Below are 21156 nucleotides of genomic sequence, written 5' to 3'. Positions count from 1 at the left end.
CCACTATCATTTCCAACAGGAGACTGTGCTATCTTATACCACTCCCTGATCTTTTATGCTCCCGTATTTGTTCATGCGGGTCTCTGCAGAGACTGACCATTTTCACTTCTTCCCACCCTTAATGACCCGATTCAGATCCTCCTTCCTGTGGGAAGCCTTCCCAGTTCTCTCTCATGTGCTTCTACCACACTTTGGATCTGTTTTGTGACAGGCTGTGCTGTGTCATTGCTTGCATACACATTGGTCCCCTCTCTAGATTCTGTGCTTCCTGAGGACAGGGGCCTCTCCCTTATCCTACCTTGGCTGGAGCCCCAGCACCTGGTGCAGCAAATGCCATGGGGAATGAGCTTAGTTGTGGGTTGGACATTACCTGCAATCTGTCCACCTGTATAGGAAGAGTCCCTGGCTGCTTTCCCTGTCTCCGCAGGTGCAGCAAGCCTGGGTTGTTGTGCATTATTTAGGGTCGATCCACTGAAGCAGCACCAAGGAGAACAGAAACACATACTTTGCTTCAAGATGCTCATTTTTTTCAAGTGGGCACTTTAGAATAGCTGTAATCTGGTGTTGAATGGCCTTCCTATAACATTTGCTGAAAACCTCCAATAGAATATTTTAGACTTAAAATGTATTTCTCTCCCTTCAATTTATTTCCTTGATTTCAATGGAAAAACACATAAATCGGATTAGAAAGGTCTCGGTTTGAATCCATTTTAAAGGAATGTGGAACTAGGGCACTTGATCTTCTTTTACCTCAGTTTCCTCACTTATAAAATGTGGTTGTTAATGCCAGTCTCACAGGGAGGCTGAGCACTTGGAGTAAATTAATAGCTAGATAGTAAAATCCTTTAATAAACTGTAAAATATTCTACCCCAGTATGTATTTTTTCTTTTCTTAACTTTTGTTCTAGAAAATGAACAAAATCCCTGTACCTAATTATGCAGCATCAGACAAGATGAGCTTCAAATCTGGGCTTCTTCTCTTATTAGCTCTGCGTGACCTTCAGTAAATCATTTTGCTCCCTCTGCACAGTATTATAATGACAGCTACCTTTCCAGGTAGGCTGGGGACATATATGGCAAGAAAAGAAGCATGTAATTTCCAGATGCTAGGTACAATTGCCAATAATAGAAGATTCCAGAATATTTTGAAATTGTCAAAATATAGTTCTTCCCTGAACTTCGCCTACCTTTCTGAGAGAGAGAGAGAGAGAGAGAGAGAGAGAGAGAGAGAGAGAGAGAATACTAAGAAATAGATGACACTACCCCTCACCAAAAGCCCCTTATTTTTAGGTATATGAGATTCCATGAGGAGTAAGGTAAGCTAAAGATTTAGGTTCAGGCACTGAGTCCACCTCTGACAGTGACTGCCTAGTTCTTTATCAGTGTTCATATCTGCTGGTCTGTGTCCTCCTCACCCAGGTGACATCTGTGACCCTCTATCCAGCCTTTACTTCAAGGCTCAGAGTTCTACACTTCCATTGCTCTATACCCATACCTCCACCACCACATTTCCCTTCTTTCTTAATTTTCCCAGCTAGATGCATCCAGGGTATCTGAAATGATCCTGGGCCTTAGGGAGTTGTTGAATATCCAACTCCATCTCTCCATCCCAAGACCCCTTCTTATCTCCCTCCAGGCAAGAAGTTCTGCTGCTATCCAGCCTGGAAGGTCTTTATTCAACACAAGCACCTGTCTTACCTGAGAGAGCTGGCGGGAATTCATGACATTGCTAATATCAGCTGAGCCTGCCAGACACTGGGTGTTCAGCAATGTCAAGTGTTTCTGCTCGAACATGATTTTTTTCTAGGTGGCTGCACAGCAGTGTCAGGAGTGAATACGGAGGGGAGCGTAGCGCATCAAAGGGAACAGGCTCTGCGACCCTCTGCTCTGGTGTGGCTGGAGTCGGGGTACAGGACATTTGCCTCAGTGACCTGCCTGGTGCCACTCACTGTGTTGGGCCCTGGAATTCAATCATGAACAAGGCAGGTCTTTGCCTCTCAAGGGGTAAGGGGTACGTCCTTGGGGGATCAGATGGAAACTGATGAGAAGGAACCAAGTGATGCAGGGGATGGAGGGTCTGTGGGAGCCAAGGCAAGGACTTCTTGCCTGGGAGGGATGGTCAAGGATGGCTTCGCAGAAGAGAGGAACCTAAGCTGAGGTCTGAAGAACTTCACCAGGGAGAATGGAGGAAAAGAGAGTCGGAGGCGGGTTGCCATGCAAACAGCTGGAGGCCAGAGCGCCAGGAAGGGCAGCCGAGTCAGAGGTGACATGGGGCTGGGGAGAGGAACAGGGCTGCCTCTCTGAGAGTGCTGCCCCCCTGCGGCACGAGCCATGCCAAGCTTGTCGTTGGGCAGAGACTCTCCAGCGGCAGAGCCGAGGCCAGGCTGGGATGGAGTGAAAAGTACCTTGGTTTCCAGGCTCTTTGCAGATCAGAGAGGGGATGGTCAGGAAGTAGAGCAAGAGGGAACCTGAGGGAGGGAGGGCGGGTGCCAGAGAAATGAGCACACTTCACAGGACACTCCCGGAACTTGGTACCACTGACATGGGTCAGGAGGAGGGCCTTGGAGGTGGCACAGAGGGGCTCTTTCTATCCTCTCCACACTCTTCTATCTGGTTCAGGCCTTCTCACCTCGCACAGCCCCGTCAGCCAGGCTTTGCCCCGACCTCCCTGCCTCACCCTGCTGCTTTGCACCCTGCAGCCAAAGAGACGGCAGGAAACCAGAATCGCATCAAGTTCATGTGCTCGAAGCCCTTCAGTGGCTCCCTTCCCAGGCTGCCCGCGACTGTGCACTTAGTATGACCTTCAGCCCTTCCAGCCCAGGTGCTGCCATGGCTCTTCCCACCATCTCCCAAACCTGCCTGCTGCCCCCATGCTGGTCTCCTTGCCGGTCCTCAGCAGCACCTGGTACCACTTCCTCCTGGGATGCCTCCTCTCAAGTAACCACATAGTTGTGCCCGCTTTATTCTGGCAGTGGCTCAAAATTCCCCTATCAGAACTTTAGCCCACCCCTGGATACCAACTTCTAAAGCAGCAGTTGCATCTTTTAATGAATCTTTCTTTATATTACTTATCAACATATAAAGCTCACTGCAGAATTCCCACTTGTAGAACATGTCCTTTCCCACAATATGTGCTCAATGTACGTTTATTGAGTGAATGAATGAATGTAGGAATAGCTTGGTCTAGGGAAGGTGTTCTTCCTAGCATAGATAGAGATGATTTTAGGGGAGAAACAAAGACATGTTCTGATCAGTGAACTGAGATTTTAAATGATTACTTACTATATCTGTCCAATGTTCCAAGCATGAGTAAGCAGTTGGATACAAAGACTACCAGAGGTAAATCTCTTAGGAAACCTTTCTTGGGACACTGAGAACTGCAGATTCACCGTTAGAAGAGTCTCCGGTGAGGCATGGGGAAGTCTGAGCTGAATGAGATGACGCTCATTTTTATGTCACTTAGACATTTTCTTTCCACTCCTCTCTTTGATGGCTTACCCTATGTGTTAATTGAAGGTACAGCTCTTTCTGTTGGCTTCATCATATGGAGATTTTTCTCTTTGAGAGCTTGTTTCTAATTTTGTTTGACTTAGGCAGATGTTGAAGTGACGTCATAGTCTCTGAGCTCAGTCTTTAACTATGGGGGGATGGGCCAGAACTGAGAGTCTCATCCCCGGGGACGGAGAAGAGGGAATGACAGGGAACACCTGTGTGTGAGCGCTCCCCTGGCGTCTCCCTCCGAGAAGCATCTTCTTGGTGCAGTGCCTCCAACAGGAGGTTCTTATGTGGAGTCCACTCTGACTGGCATGGCAAGGGGTGGCCCTTACTCTGACATGTCTGCCTCTCCTGGAAACACCCTCTGCTGTATCTAGCACTGGGCTCACCCTGCCCATGGACTTCCCTGGACACCTGGCCCCTGAGATCCCTCCCAAAACTCAGTGCATGCCATGTTTTAGTATCTGCTTCTGGGTGCATAACTTTCCATGTCTAGATCTTGAGTTCCTACTAGACCATGCCTCCTGGTGAACTCAAGAGCTGGGTTTGTCTTAAATAAGAAACCTGAGGTCTAGGAAGAAAATAGGACAAAAACCTAAGATAGATGTTATAGGGTTAACTCTAAAATGAATCATCTGTGTTCTTTAAGCTGGACCTTAACCTCCCTGGGGTCGTTTTCTTAACTGGACAGAGGAACGGCTTTGACTCAGTGTGGCTGATCCACTCAACCCACATTTCCTCCATGCCACGTTCTGTTCTAAGAGCCCAGGAGGTGAAAAAGACAATGTTCCTGTCCTTAAGAATGATACAGCTTACAAAGACAAATAAGTAAACAAGCAGTTATAATATACCAAGGAAGGCAAACCACGAGAGACCAGGAGCCCCGGCTGGACGAGGAGGCATTTGAGACAAGACAAAAATGAGGAGGAGTTAGAGAGAAAAACAAGGGAGTTTGGGTGTTTCAAGGAGAAGGAAAACCAGTATGAAGACAAGGAGATGAGGCAGAGCCCTGCACACAGAGGGGCTTGCAGGTGTGAAGACTCTCGAGACAGAGCTTAAGACAAGGGTGGAAAAGGAAGACTGAAGACATGAGCAGAGGCAGGGCCCTGTTGGGCTTGGGCATCTCGTGCAAGAATTCATTCTTTATCTGGAAGTGAAGGGGCATTGTGGGGGAATTTTGAACTGGAAAAGACAGATACACACATGCCCTTCGGAACTGTCCTTTCTGGCTCCAGTGAATGAGAGAATGTGTTGAGAGAAGATGGCAGGTGTGCAGACTTTGTGGGACCCCAGGGTGTGTGGAGATATTGATTGTCTAAACCCAGGTTAAGGTAGTAGGGACAGAGATTGCGGAACAAAATCGAGACATATGAAGTCACCAGAATCTTGGGACAAGTTCAATGACTTGACACAAAGGGCGGAGGCATGGAGAGGGATGAAGGACGATGGTCTGCTTTCTGACATGGTCTGATGGATTGGCCCTGCCGCTCTTCAGTGGTGAGAGACACAGTGGGAAGAACAGTTTTTAAGGGGAAATGATGAGTTCTGTTTTGAAAGGTAATTTTAGTTCTCTGAGGACGTCCATGTACCTTTTAGGCAATTATAGAGACATCAGTCAAGCTCAGAAAAGTTCTTGGCTGAATCTATAGATTTAGGAAATCATCAGCACATGCTAATTGAGGGACTGGGAGTAGAAGCCATTGCCCCAGGGAAGCATGTAGAATGAGGAAATAAAAACACCCCTTTGGACCCACGAAGTCTATACCTTTGCAAACCCAAAACTAAAAACCAAAACAAAATAACAAAAAACCCCCCACAAACTGTATCATTTCCTTTGCCTTGGAGACTTGGCTTTGTGTCCACACATGTGTGGGACATCACCCCTGAGGTTCCTATGGCTGTCTCCTTCCCCTTGTCCATGCCCCTTCTGTGCAGAAGTCTCTCTGGGTCACTCTAGTCTATTCCCTTCTAGTTTATAAGCACAGGCCTTGATTTATTTTTCTCCATAGAATCATCATGATGTCACTCTCTGAAATAATATTACAGATGTTGGTTTCTATTTTTTGTTGCCCATCTCTGCAAGGTGGTGAGCTCTGTGGTGCCAGGACTCTGTCATGTTTATAGCTGCATGGAACACTTAGAACAGTTCCTGATATTCAATAAGCATGCAGTAGATATTATCAAAAAACAAATACAAGAGTTAATACCAGAAATCTTCAATAATGAAATGATTCTTTTTGTTTTTTTCAAGACCACAGACCTGTTTAAGTACTACTGTTCAGAAGGTGTACCTATAGTTCAAAGACACATGAAGCCTGGTCCCTGGTGTTGCTCCTTCTCCTGGGGTGGCCTACTCTGCATATCTCTGACAAATGTCTTTCTAGTGTCTAGTGGAAGGGAAGGTCCCACCCTCAGGACTGGGGTGAGAGCAGGTTGAGCCAGGCAGTGAATGCGCCTCCCCTGATGCTCAGGGAATTCAGGGCTGGGTGCTGGGCCACTTCCTAGGGACCAGCTCTTCAGGATATATCTTACCCCATTTTTCTATTTAATTCAGAGATAAAAGCCATATTTTCCTGGACAATTATTTTAGGTTGGGGCTCCCCTGACATCCTCCCATGAACTGTAGCTACATACGCATGTTCTGGGAGGGGGATGGAGCTGCCTGGGAGTCTGCAATCATCCCTGCCTGGCACCACATGGTGGCTGAACCCTCTGGTAAAAGCTGACACCAGGGGTCTCCTGAGGGTACCTGAGGCAGGGTCATGGCAATGAGAGCATAAACTTCAGAATGAGACAGATTTGGGGTTGAATCCCAGCTCTGACCAGAGTGACCAACTTGTTACACTTTTCCTAGGACTGATCCAATTTGGAAATCAAAAAGCTCACATGCTTGGAAGCCCCGTAGCCCTGGACAGCCCCACTGGGTTGGTCACCCTTGATCTGACACTCGTTAGCCTAATAAGCCTGGGCAGTTACTCAGTCTCTGTAGAGCAGTGATGCTTTCTCCCCATCTTAGACCAGGGTCATCAGAGACGGTGATTCCTGAGGGAGCATCCCAGTTGAGAGAGCCCAGGCCGACGGCACGGGAGGATCTGGGCCTCTCAGGCCCACAGTGCTCCCAGCTCAAGGCAGAGGCCCAGGGTTTTGTCCTTGCAGCACACCAGGCCTTGACAGCATATCTTCCCTGGTATTTCTGGGAAAAGCAGCTCCTGTCAGCCAAGAGCAATTTGCAGAAGATCAGGGTGACTATGGCTGTTATCAGCCAACAGAGCAGTTGAGTGATGGGTGCACCAGCACAGTACAGGGGACAAGGATGGGGTACCCATGGCATCTACGGCATTCCAACTGATGTTTCCATTAGAGCCCCAACCCTTCCTTTAAGAAATCAATTCTTCAAGGTCATTGCTGCTCATGAGGTTGCAGCTATACCACCCTCAGATCCTCTTAGGATGCTTGCAGCTGAGGGTAAGAGCCCTGAAGACACACAATAAAAGGGGTCTCCTTAAGCCTGACCATTCAAGGAAGTCCTGCCATGGACGCCCTTCCCAATTTAGCCAAACCTTCTGCTCACTCTCAAAAGCATCAGTGCAAGTGGGTGCTGCATTGGTGCCTACCTACCTGCAGCTGCACTATTGTGTTGGTCAGCTTTTTATTGCTGTGACTAAAATGCCAGTCAAGAACAACTCAGCAGAGGAAAGGTTTATTTTGGTTAATAATTTCAGAGGATTCCGTCCATGATCAATCGGTTCCAAGGCAGAAACATCAAGGTAGAGGGCGTGGTGGAGGAAAGCTGTTCAGCAATGGGCAGGTGGGATGCAGAGACAGAGCAGGAGGGGAAGATGTAGTCCCTCAGCCATGCCCCCAGTGACCTGCTTCCTCCCACCATGCCCACCTCTGGACCTTGCTGCACCAGGGACCATACTTTCAACTGAGGTTTTGGGTGCATTCCAGATCCAGTTACAGTTAGCCATCTGCTCATGTGCTGTCCCCACTCCAGTAACTTAGGTACCTGAAATGTGGTTTCTTCACCATTTGAGTCCACCTTTATTTTGGGTGGCCTCCTGTGCCCACAGTAGAATTCATCAAGCTTGGTATTTTAATATGCTGGCTTCCAAGTCCTGGCAGATGACCATGACACTGTCCTGGTCTTCACGTCTCAGCTCAGGCAGCCTTTCCACGAGGCTGCACAGCCACATGCCCTCTCACACAGGACTGTTTCACTGTTCCAGGTCCCAGATGAGCTTTGACACAGCCTCCCCTCCTGGCTTGCTTGTTGAGCTCCTGCCCTTTGTCATTCTGTGATTTTGTGGCTATCTCCAGCCAACTCTTTCTCCTCTTTCTTTCAACACATTAGTCTTATTTTTCTTTTTTTAATTTTTAAATGTTTAAATTTTTTTATTGTAAACAAATGGGATACATGTTGTTTCTCTGTACATGGAGCAAAGGCATACCATTTGTGTAATCATAAATTCACATAGGGTAATGTTGTTTGATTCATTCTTTCCGGAATATTACTTAGCCTTCTTTTTCAGTGACCCCATTCCTTTCCCACACAACTTTCATGAAACAGCTTTCCAGCCATACTTTTCCCAATAACTTCACTAATCTCAACTTCTCTTTAGGGTATGGTAAGGCTTCAGTCATGTGACTTAACCTGTACTGACCTTAAAATGACATGGAAAACAAATAAAACTGAACAGCTTCTATGGTAATATCTGATATGCTGCAGGAAATCAGTGTTTACTCTGATTAGAGACTGATCTGGATACTTTAATATCAACTAAGAGGATGAAGGGACTGGCATCTCACTGTGGAAACCAAGGTACTTGATAGGGCCCTTCCTTAATGGGAACTCTTTATGGGATGGACCAAGGAAAAACTGTTGCAGGGCCTTGGGACTCTGAGCGAGGGCCATTGGAGCTGGCTGCCCTGTAAGGGTCTTCGAAGCCATCTACCTGTGGTAGCACTAAGCAGTAACTTATATTCATAACTGTGGCTGTGAGTCACCAAAGAAAAGCTAAATTACAGTCTATAAACTCTGCTGGAATAAGACAGAGGAGGAGAATTTCTAAAATAGGTTACATCAGAAATTGCTGAAATTTCATATAAAAGTATTTGGTTGGTGTTTAAAAGATTTGATATAAATTATCTGGAAATTAATTTGTGGGGCATGCACCTTTATAGCTGAGGAGTTACTGCAGGGGAAGAAAAGTCAACTGAACTCATGGTTTTTGTAAAACATTGTTGATTTTAAATGAGAATATAAAATGCACTGGAGGATAAATTGCCTTTTATAGTTTGTTTAAAGAAAATGTATAAAGATAAGATTATCCTTGGGATCCTGTGCCCACAGTAGAATTCATCAAGCTTGGTATTTTAACATGCTGGCTTCTGTTGGCCTTTTGGGAGAATAAAATGAATAATAATATAATTGCTTCTGGATTCCAAAATGATATTCCCCTGCCCACCCCACTTTTGAAAGCATGTGAATATTGGAAACAAAGAATGATGCCAGCATCATCTTTCAGTGACAGACTAGCATCGAGTTATGTCCGGGTGTAGATGAGAGGGAGAAGGATGCTCTAAGTGTCTACCATGGGCTAGGAGCAACGTGTTCTGAGGAGATCCTTCTACTTAATCATTATGCAGGAGTTATTATTAGCCTCTGTTAAAGCCCAGGAGACCCAGGCACAGAGAGGACAAAAATCCTGCTCTCAGTCACACAGCTAAGCCAAAGTGGAAGCCAGAACCTGATTCCCAAATTAGTTTGACCCCAAGACTTGCTTCTTTCCATCCACTCTAGAAGTTGCTTATGAAATTTATTTAAAATTCAGCCATAGATCATAAAGACAGAACCAAAAGAAAAGCAACCCCAACCCCCAAACCAAACTAAGACCTCAAAAATGTCTAGGTAACCCAAACCTTTGACTTTTAACTGCCCATCCATTTGAGTATGGAAAGTGGAAGGACTTCTGTCTAACGAGTGGAGGTTATGTGCTTGGGGCTTCTTGGATGAGTGCTACTTCCAGGTCTGTTTCCAGCGTGTTTGGATCCAGGAGCACCAGTGGAATGCTGTAAATGAACTCGCTTAGAAAGACTTTTTATAGAATTAGGAGCCTTCTCAGCTGAAAAACTAAAGGGATAAAAGAAAAAAAAAAGCAAAGGCAATCTGTCCTCCCTACTTATTCAGGCAAGAAGTCAAATGTTTAGGTGTTTGGTTTTTTCAATACTTTATTGACTACCTTGAGCCAAAATGAAAGAAAATGTACGTACTGAAATTGCAGCTCTACGCTTTCCTGTTTGTTGATATGGTTTAATTCAGTGTCCCTCCAGATGTTTTTATTCAAAAAAATTGGAGATTAATGTACATGCCAAAACATCAGTGATGTTAGTGGAAGATATTGCACACCTCTAGACTTGAAATCAGTGTTCTGCTCTGAGATGCACCTCCTTCAGGTGGAAGGTGAGGCAGGCAGCACCAGTGGAAGTAACCAGGGTGTGGTGGCCCCGGGGGTCCCTGCAGGAGCAGAGAATATGCCCTGGCCTGGGGGATTCCCTTGCAGGAATTTTGGGGTCCTGAGTATGGTGGGGCAGAGTGTGAGGCATCCTCAAGAGTGTGTGGTGAACCTATTTGCAATTTTAGCATAATGTGTTAATGCCTCTCCCTCCCCTCTCCATGCACACACACTACCTTCATCTGGACATGCTCCTCCTTGGTGCAGATGTCCAAACTCACCTTAATTGTCATGGATTCTGCAAAGCCTGCCCACCCTTCTGGCATCCCACAGATGCAGGGCTCAAGCGGACCATGGCAGCAAGTTGTTCTCGAGGGCTCCCCTTCTCGTCTCCTAGCCCCTATTCTGGTTAGCTGTGCTCCCACGGCCAGATGATCCTGCCTCTCTATGCTTCAGTTTCTTCATTTGTAAAATTGAGGTTACAAAGACGTCTCATTCCAATTTTGTTAGCATTAAAAAATCCCACAGAAGTGCAGCGAGAAGACACTGGTCCTACCCTCAGCAAGACTCAGGAAATCTTACCATTGACACTTTAAGCATTGACTGGAGTCTATTTCTGTCCCTAACTTAGACAGCGTGGTATTTTTCATATTTATATTATGTTGCCTGAAACACGGTCTCATTTAGTCTTTGAACCAAAATTCATTAAAGCACTGTCTTCTCTCTTGGTTTAGATTTTGTAGGGAAATGCAGTTTATTGAGTCACTAAATGGACTCTTAGATGAGATGGATGGATGGATGGATGGATGAATAGTAGGTAGTGTAGATGGGTGGATGGATGATTAAAGAAAGGCAAACTACTAAAAAAAGTGAATGCTTGGGACACTCTACTTGAAGGTGAAAATGTAAGATATAGAGACCTAATATGGATGGATAGACTTTGAAGCCAATTAACTGGCTTAATTATAACTCTGCTGTTGACTTTGGACGAGTTTCTTAACCTATCTGAACATGAATTCACCTATAAAGCAATGAGAATCACAATGTGCCTACCTATTGGGGTCTTCTGAGAATTAAATTAGTATATAAAAGCATTTAAACATTGCCTGGCATGCTGTATATAAGCACTATCCAGTGTGAGTTGTATAACTTATTAGGTATAACCCTGGGACTTGCTCCAAAATTTGCAGGGCTACTGCAAAATGAAAAATATGGAGCCCTTTGTTAGAAATGATCATTAATGGCAAGAGGGTGACAGCACAGCATTGACCAAAACCATGGTTCTTCTGAGCTGACAAAGGACCCGCTGACTACATAGGGTCCATAATGGGCCTAGTAGGACTCTAGTTTCCATGATTCCCAGAAGTCGTTAAGGATCAGAGGCATTTCTTGAGCGGCTCCTGCAAGCCTTCTGGCCATGAACTTTAACACTCTTTCCCCCATTTCTTTCTTCCATCCTGGATATCCTGCCACTCCCCCACAGCTTTGGAAGTAGGTTTGACGTCACACCCCACGTCCCACACTCAGCCTCCTCAGCTGAGACTCCATTAGTTTCATCCTTCTTCATCCTCTTCAGTCTCCGAAATACCTTTGCATTTTTCAATAGCAGCTCAAACATCAGCTCTGGAAAGGGCCCCTCAGCCCCTTGTGCGGATCATGTAGCCTGTATGGCTGTCCATCAAACTGCAAAAATCCATACTTCCTCCCCCAGACTGTGGTCTCCTCCAGTGGAGGTCCTTGATTTGCCTACTTTGGACCCCTGTCCAATGCCTGACTTCTCCAGTCATCTCTTTACACCCTGTCCTTGGCCCTGTCAGAAGCACAGTCCCATGGGAGGTCTTGATTCCTGCAGCTGGTCACTATAAAATGGTTCTGAAGCAGCTGGGAGAGGGCAGATGACTGGTCACTGGATTGGACAGGACAGAAGCAGGAAAGAGAGGTGGGAAATAATAGAGTGGAGGGACCGTCATTCAGTGCAGAGTAGAGCAGGAGCAGTCCGTCCTGACAGGGCTTGAAGTTGCTCAGCCAGGACTGGCAGCAGGAAGTTGGCCTCAAAGAACTGGGTTCCCAAGACCACTCTGAAAGGTACCCTGCTCACACAGTGGTTCACCCAAGGGAAGAGCCATGGGTTCTTCCTCAGATCCTGCCCTGCTGGTGTTAGGCCAGCCACTCTCTGCCCTGGCACACCAGCAGCAAGGTGCAAACAGGTGAGCCTAAGGGACACCAGCAAAGTACTTGTATGACAGAAGCCCCCCCCTGTTTCATCTCCACTGCGCACGAGCTCCAACTTGGAAAACATGTTTAACCTCTCTGAATCCGTTTCCTCATCTGTAAAATGAAGATAACAAGACCACTTTTGTCATAGGTGGCCTGGACAAATAAATTGTATAGCTACTACTACGTGCATGGACTTAACAAGCTGCCAGACACAAGAGACCCAGAGCAAAAGACTTCAGAAAGAATAACAATTGTATCAGTAGAGGAAGCTTAAGTGCCCCATGCTGCAGGTGTGAGAGCAGGCATATTTGATTTCCATCTTCTAGAATTTAAATTTTCCTGGAAGGGAGAGTAAAGAAGAAGCCAAAAATGACAAGCAGTGGCTTCTTTTTTTCCTCCTCCAAGTATGCACTTAAACACATGTTCATTCAACAAACATGGATTTTCTCCTGTGATCTTCCCAACAGTTCCATAAGATACAAGCGTTCCTTGTGGTCTTTTCACAAAAGAAGATTCTGAAGTTCAGAATGACTGGATGCCTTGCCCAAAATCATGCACATTGGTTTCAGAACCAAATTCCAAATGAGGGTGCTTGGACCCCAACGCTTTCACAGAAGGCTGAGTTATAAACAGAGAGGGGCTGTGCTCCCACAGCACTGTGGCCTTACTCAGGGTGACTTGCTTTTCCAGTTTCCCCACTTTTTAAATGACGAAAGATGTAGAGGCTATTCCTCGTGTTCTTTCCAATAGGCTTTTTTCCACCAAGGAGTCATTGCTTTGAATCTGTTCCGTCTCTGAGGCCTTTTCATGTTTTTGCTTATTTCTCTTACATATTCTTTTTTTCTTCCCTCCTTTTTAGTGGAGGTATTGACAAGTTTTATTCTTATATTGTGTGTTTGTTTGAATATGTAGCAATAAATCCCACTCTTATGTATAATTATTAGGCACCAGTAAAAATCAAATATAAGTGGAAATAAGTTAATTAAAGTTGCAAAGGGTTAAAACAGCAACAAGCTTTGCACGTTGGGCTGTCAGCAATGTGGAGCCTGGGCCTACTTACTAGTCCACCTTTGTCCACAATGCTTTCACACCATGCGTGCACTTTCAATGCCTGTATAATTTACTTGTGTGATGGAGATTCTGTTGTGCAACCTGATGAGAGCAGTTACAGAGTGATCTCATCATGTCAAGGGACAGATGTTTTGGAACCTGTTAGAATTAACAAGGCCCTGAGGTTCCCCTGAGCTCAGCACAGGCTGAGACCTGGTCACCCAGTCATCCTGACCACTGCTTGTGACAGGAGGACTGCTCCTTCTCTGCAGTCCTCACTTGTCGCAGGGAGTCCCATGGAGTTTGCATGAGAAGATTAAATTGTCAAGCATGGTGGAGCTAGAGCTGAATTCCCAGAGGCTCACAGACAACCAGATCCAAGGAACAGTTGCATTGTTTAGCTCTATTTGTTATCAGTCCAATCCTGCCAGCACAATCGGCCCCACCGAGAACCTCCCCAGAAAGATCCTGCCCCGGGATTTTGCTGTGCACAGAAATAGCCTGTCTCAAAGAGGCTCTGAGCCTGCCTAATGGCCGAGGCTCTAGGGAATGAACCTCAGGAGGGATTGTGGTGGAAAATAGGAACACAGGGATAACATTCCCCTTCATGTCATTTTTGTACTAAGACTTCAAAGTGCTTTATAATTTAGCATCAAGAATGAAAGACCTGAACTTAATTTCTTTTCTTCATTCAGAGAAAATCACTGAGCAACTACCTTAGGCCACGCCCAGTGCTAAGGATAGAAAAATATCACCACTACCTCCATCACCACCCTAAAGAACTCGTGTGTGTTGAGCACACTTTAGGAGGCATTATGCTAAGCACTTCAAGTGCATTCTCTCTTCATTCCTTGGGGTGCTCAATTCCGGGTGTGTGATGTGGTGATATTATAAGAAATACGCCTTTTGGTCTCAGTCCTCAGATGTCTGCCCAGAGCTCCTGTAACATCATTTCCTGCCTGATAGGAGCAAAAAAGGTGAAATGAGCACTTTCGGTTACTCATCACTGGCATTTTGGCAACACCTGAGTTGGTCTTAACACGGCCGCTTATGGCAGGTTCCTAAGGATGGGTGGCTGATTGCCACCCATCTCTGTGGTTGGAGAGTTGGAACTCTCAGACCCCGTCAACCTCGGGGCCGGGGAGGGTGGAGAATGACTTGTCCCAGTAGCCATGGATTTTGTCTTCCTTGCCCACATAATGAAGCCTCCAGGAAAACCCAGAGGCTCTGGGTGTGGAGAGCTTGATGACTGGTGAACACACAGGAGGGAGGCTGGTTGCCTGGACAGGGCTGGAAGCTCTGTGCCCACTCCTATGCTTGTCCAGTACATCTTCTCCTTATCACTATTCCTTTAGAATAAATCCTGTTTTCCAGGGTTTCGTGAGCTGTCCTCCTAAGTTTTTGAACGTGTTCTTATAAATTAGCGAACCTGAGGAGGGGGCTCGGGAGCCTCTAGTGTAGAGCTGGGCAGTGGTCAGTTCTGACTAGAACCTGGATGGGCAGTTGGCATCTGAAGTGTGTGTGTGTGTGTGTGTGTGTTGGGAGCTATTATGGTTTGGATGTGTGGTGTCCCCCAAAAGCTCACATGTGAGACAATGCAGAAGGTTTAGAGAAGAAATGATTGGGTTATGAGAACCTTAAACTAATCCGTGAATTATCCCCTGGTGGGATTAATTGAGTGGTAACTGAGGGCAGGTAGGGTGTGACTGGAGGAGGTGGGTCACTGGGGTTTGGGCCTTTGGGGTATATACTTTGTATCTGGCAAGTATCTCTCTGCTGCTTAATCTGCATGTGAGCTGCTTCCATCTACCACACTCTTCGGTCATGACGTTCAGCCTCACCTTGAGCCTCCAGGAATGGACCCTGCTCTGTATGGACTGAGACCTCTGAAACTGTGAGCCCCCAAATAAACTTTTCCTCCTCTACAGTTGTTCTGGTGACTTTTAGTCACAGCAACCAAAAGTTGACTGAAACAGGGCAGTCTTGTGGAACTGAGCCCTGGCCCTGCGGGACAGTGCTCACCCCAGCAGTCAGGGTCGGCTTTGTTTGGTGTGGAAAATGAGCACGTTTGGTGCCAGAAGTGTTGGCTCTGGGTTTAGAAGAATGGCTTGTTTCTTCGCTACAGTGTCAGTGTGACTTCTAGATGCACCTGAGGCGGGGCACTTGGTACTCGCATGTAGTGTCCCTTGCAGTTGTGTTACACAGCAACCTAGGACTCTGCCTATTTCCAAAGACTTAGAGGATATAAAGGTCATAACCTGGGTTGGTGGCGGTCATGGATTTAGCAGCATCCTTGAGAGCTGGTTTGCAAGCCTGATTGGGCAAGACCACTGCTCTCTGGGGTTTCAAATTTTAGAGGAGGCAGATGATTAAGCAAATAGCTTACAGTATTTTGTGAATTGCTTTAACCAAAGCAGCTGTGAGCTTCCTCGAAGATCGGGGAGGGAGGATGTATGGAAGCAGAGAAGGGTTTCCTGAGGAAGTAATAGTCCTCAAGCACCACAGGCCTGGTAGACCTCTTCAGGTGAGGTTGGTGAGGAAAAGTCATGCCAAGGCAGAGAAAAAACCTGTGCGAAGACAGGGACCTGTAGCAAGAGTGGTAGTTCTCAGGGGACTTGCTCACAGACCAGTTTGAATAAGAAGGGCTCAGGGGACATGTGGAAGGTAGTGGCAGGAAGTCGAACTGATTAAGTTTACAGACCCAGGGACACAGGGAAGTGTTGGCAGCAGATGGAGATGTTGTCTTGTTTGGGAAAAAAAAAAAAATTACATATGAGTTGTGCATCAGTTAAAACTGGTTTCAGCTGCAATAACAGAAACTGAGGACAGTGGCTAGCCCACATAGGGTAAGAAGGTGTGGCTCATGCAGTGACTTTCAGGAAGTCATCAGGTGCCCAAGCCTTCCAAACTTCCTGCTTAGACCACAGTTTATTTATGCACTCAACTGCTCCACACCCTGAGCACATGCCTTTCCTTTTTGAGTTCATGCCTGCGAGGTCTCTGCTTGACCACCAGACATGATGTCCATGTTCCATACACAGAGGAGGGCTTTTGGCCATGGGTTGTGTTCCTTGATCAAATTTTTTACTTAAAAATCATTTTTGGGTTCTGTGGTGGGTAGTTTAGATCAGACCATAGTGGGTTCAGAAAATAAGATGGGAGGCTATTTTGTGGTTTCTTTTTTGCTTATTTTTAATAGACTTATTTTAAAAATAGTTTTAGGTTCATGGCAATATTGTCCAGAAGGCAGGGGTATCTCACATAATCTCCCCACTACCAATATTCCACATCACAATGAATCTATGCTGACACCCCATTATTTCCCCAGGTGCATACTTTACATTAGGATTCACTTTTGGTGTTGTGTATTGTATGGATTTAGGTCTGGATGACATTTATCCTCTGTTGTATTAACATGCAAAATAATTTCTCTGCCCTAAAGATTGTTTGTACTCCCCATTCACTTCTCCCTCTCCTACTTTCACCCTCTTGCAATAACTGATCTTTTACGTTGTTTTCATAGTTTTGCCTTTTCCAGAATGTTGTGTAGGTGGGATCATGGAGTACGCATCATTTTCAGATTGACTTCATTTCCTTAGTAATGTTCATTTAAGACTCCTCCATGACTTTCCTAGCTTTGCAGTTCACTTCTGATTTAGTGCTGAAACCATTCAATCATCTGAATGCACCACAGATCATTTACTCCCCCACCTACCAAGGGACATCTTGGTAGTTTCCAAGTGTTGAAAATTATGAATAAAATGAGGTAAGTGCTGCTGTAGAATCTGCTGTGTGCAGATTCTTTTGTGGCCATAAATCTTCAACTCATTTGAGTAAATACCAAGAGGCATAACTGCTAGATTGTATGCTAAGAGTATTCTTAGGTTTATAAAAATGGCCAAACTGTCCTCCCAAGTGGCTGTCCCATTTTGCACTCCCTTCAGCAATGAACAAGAGTTATGGTTGCTCCACATAGCAATGTTTTGTATTGTGAGTGTTTTGTTTTCAAGATAAGGATTGGTGAAGGCCTGAACTAAGGAGGTGGCAGGGAAGAACTGTTAGCAAGTTCTAGAACTATTACAGATCATCTAGAACTATTAAAGATCTAACTTAATAATTCTAGAGCTATTAAGACCACACGTTTTTGGTGATCTTAAATTACCAAGATTTTGGGTTTAATTTTGGATTGATTTCAGGTACCAAGGGAATATGTTGACTCTTGGAATATTCTGAGGTTCTAGTTTGGATGAAAAGACAGTGATTCTACTTGCAAACAGAAGAACAAATGATGGAAGTTGAAGACTGAGCTTCAGTACTGGGCCTCCTTAGGAGCTCTCCATAATCTGTGGATTTGGAGAGAGATCTGGGTGGAGGCAGCACAGGTATTACCACTGTGAAGGTTGCCGTTGGATTCATGAAATACCCTGTGACTCCCCAGGTAGAACATTGAATTCTTTCTAATAGAAACATAAAAGAAGCGTAAGGAGTCAGAACTGTGAGTGGTGAAGAAGCCAGCTTCACAGGGGGTCTAAAATAGGAAAGCATACAAAAAGCAATCCTGTCTTACATATGTTCTGGTGCCTCAGTGAGTAGTTGCCAAATTGAATTACCCAGTTACTTTTGGTTCCCTATTGTCCTTCGCAAACTTAAGTTATGGCTTTCAAACTGTACATTTTCCACTAACAGCAATTGGAAGACGCAGTGTGAGTTTTGCATAACTTGGTAGCATAAGGTGGCACCAGTTCTTGTCCTCCAGTGAATGCTTCTGAGAATCTGTGCACAGAATAATCTGGAAACACATCCCTGCTGACAATGAGCTGAGTGGTTAGGAATTAGTAATGTGTGATTTATTCTATTCAGTTATTACTGACTTACTATGGGATGGATGCTATTCAACACATTGAAAATACAGAACAAAAAACCAGACCAGATCTACACTCCCTAGAACCTCAGATCTGGTGAAGTGAGTCAAACAATACAAAAATTCAAGAACAAATGCAATAGGAAGCAATATATATTATTCAGGAACATACAATATGGATAAAGGAGACAAAAATATTGATGTTTCAGATGGAACCCACAGGCATGTCCTCTCTGATATGGGTTGTTTGAGCAAAGACCTGGAGAATTAGGAGACAAGTCATGTGACTGTGAAAAAGACATTTCACTGAAGGAGCTGAGTTCAGAAGTTCCCAAGGTGGCATGTTGGGTGTTCATGTCCCATCGTGCCTAGACCCTCTCTGAGATCTCCTTATTTATATCTAGCACAACAGACATCACACTGACTTGGAATGAGGGAACTGTTTCTCAGTCCCTGCTAGGTGCTGGCCTCTGTATTTAGCTTATGACTTTTTCTTGTTTGCCCCTTACAACAATTGGTAGCATTATTATTCCCATTGGCCAGAGAGAAAATAAGGCTCATAGAGTAAATAATTTGCCCCGGGGCACACAGTTAATGGACGACAGAACTGGAATGTTCATGTAGTCTGTCTGGCTTCAAACACAGCGTTTGCTCAGCCACCCACACCATCCTCCACACATGGCCAGCCAGCACTGCGGACTGTGCTCATAGAGCAGATGAAGTCCTCTCTGCACTGCAAAGGAGGAACGGGGGCTATATTTGTTTTCAGTTGACCAGCTGGCTTTTTACAATGGATTTGCAAACCTCAGAATCACTGAATCTATTTTTAAGTTTTGCCTGAGACACTCTGATAGAGTCAAATAAAACGGGGAATACTGATCTTCATACAGTGTGCAAAGGAAATCTATCCCAAGGCACTGATTGTGGTGCCAAGGTTCCCAGGGGTGGCTTGTGATTGAGGGAGCCCATGTTGTTTATAGTTCTATGCATATTTACACAATGCTTGAACTGAATCAAAACAATAAGATTACAATCGGATAGAAAATTTTTCTCCCTTTTCCTCCCTCTCCAATTTCCATCTCCCTGTCCCTCTCCTTTTCTATCTCCCTCTCCCTCTCTCTTTCTCAACTCAGTAGATTTAAAAGACAATACAGATATGATTACCAAGAGATCAAGATTAATATTTTTCACTATTGCATTTTAAGCCCTCTGGAGACGGAGGCCATCCCTGGTTACATGTTTGTGAGTCATTGGAGAAATGGCTACCTTCAGACTCCAGAGGGTCTTCAGGAAATGTGTTAAGAGGACAAACTGATTCTGATTGTAGAAATGACTCTTATTCCTTATTGTTCGCATTTCAAGAATGCCATCTCCTACAGGTTAGAAAGAAAATGGCTGGAGGAGTTTAGAACCCTCCATGGTGTCTATTTCTGTGTTCCAAGTTTCTAGGGTCTGTGTGGGAAGGAGCAGGAGCAGAGGCTAGAGAAGACTCCATCCTTTGGCCCAAGAGGGTTGAGCAAGGCATTTCAAGGATGCTGTGCTTTATCCTGTGAGAGCCATGGATCTTTCAAGGCTTTTTAAACAAAGGAAGGACAGAACAATTTTAGATTTGTCATGGATTGTTCTGTGGGCCATGAGAATATGGCTGTGTATTGGGTCAGACTGGACACTGGGTAGCACTTTCTATTCTGAATGCTTAAAGTTCTCCTTCATGCTGCTGTCTCTCATTATTAATGTAAATTAATTTGTAAATTGTCCAGAGGAAAACTGATCACACGGGGTCACAGTTTCAGATGGAATGAAAGGCAAATACCTTTTGAGTTGAGAAGAATTTAAAGCATTTCAGTTTATTAATTTTTTCAAATGCACTGATTCTTATGAATGGCTGTGCTTCTGTGTAGAGTTCCTGATGCCCATGTGCTCTATCCTGGGTACACAGGACTTCGACCTCTAGATAACATGCGCCGTTGGAAAGAATGCGCTTCCTTTTTCCTGAGAGGAGACGTGGTGGCACCAACACACACACCTGTGTTAACAGAACAGTCAGCAGGGATGAACCCTCGCAGCCATGCCAGCAGCACCAGGCTTGGGCCTCCCTGTGTGTGGCTCCCCGCAGGGGCACTGGAGCTGCCCAGGAAGCCACACGTGTGCTGTGGGATGACGCCATTTAAGTCCATACACGAGCCCGAGTTCTTAACTTTGCCTGGGGGGCCCCTCCACACCTCCATAATCTCTTCTCCACCTTCCCTTTCCCTGCTGGAATTTTAGCAGTTGGAAATGTTCCCAGTTGCAGTCTCCTTGTGCTGTCTGTCTTCCACACTCTTCCTCACTCTGGGAGGAGACTGGCCCTGCTTCCTTCCTGCACTAGGAAAGCAAAAAGAAACACCCACACATGGGAAGCCCCTTCCTTAATCCCCCTGTTCTTGCACATGTCACCCTCTCTGTATGCAGCCTTCCCTAAAATGAATGAACTTCCTGTTCCATGCAGACTCTCCCTGCTCATCCCACTCTGGATCTAAGACTCTTCCATTTCTTCCGAGAGCTTGCTCCCTATGAAATTCCTTCTTACTCCTGAATGGTTAGCCTCTTCCTGCCTCCTGGTCCCAGCTCATTAGCTTGTCAGCTTGTGCATGTGGTGGGCATTCCTCCCCCTAGTCAGACACAGGCCTCCCACACATCCTGACACATAACTGTGTCCCCTTCCACTCCTCTCCTCTCTCCTTTTGCACAGCCAGGGTTGACAAGGTTGGCTAAACATGCTGTCTTCATTTCCTTGTTTTTTATTTATTCTTTTCCCACTGTTTGTCCCAACATTGCAAATTCCCCATCTTCTGATGACTGGACTTACTGTCTTTGGAGGAGCACCTCTGTGAGACTAGGCTGACCATGTCTACACTCTATGAACCACTTCTCTTCACCTTTACCCCAGCTTCATTCTTTTCTTACTCTCTTCCTACCTAACATTCAGTTTTCCTGCTTTCCTTCTACCATACCACCTTAAATTCTTGGCTTGTCTACATGCTATATTTCTATGGCATGTGCTTTGGTTCTTTGATGTTTTTAATGTAAATACAAATC

At 45.4% G+C, this 21156-nt stretch overlaps 1 protein-coding gene across 2 annotated transcripts in view; it reads left to right on the top strand.

Annotated features, from left to right (window-relative positions):
• The window catches only part of FAM135B (family with sequence similarity 135 member B), a 300914-nt gene that overhangs the window by 2668 nt on the left and 277090 nt on the right, over nucleotides 1-21156 (top strand). The window lies entirely within an intron of this gene.

Source organism: Sciurus vulgaris, assembly GCF_902686455.1.
Source record: "Sciurus vulgaris genome assembly, chromosome: 1".
NCBI lineage: Eukaryota > Metazoa > Chordata > Mammalia > Rodentia > Sciuridae > Sciurus > Sciurus vulgaris.
This window is presented reverse-complemented; position numbering and strand designations above follow the sequence as displayed.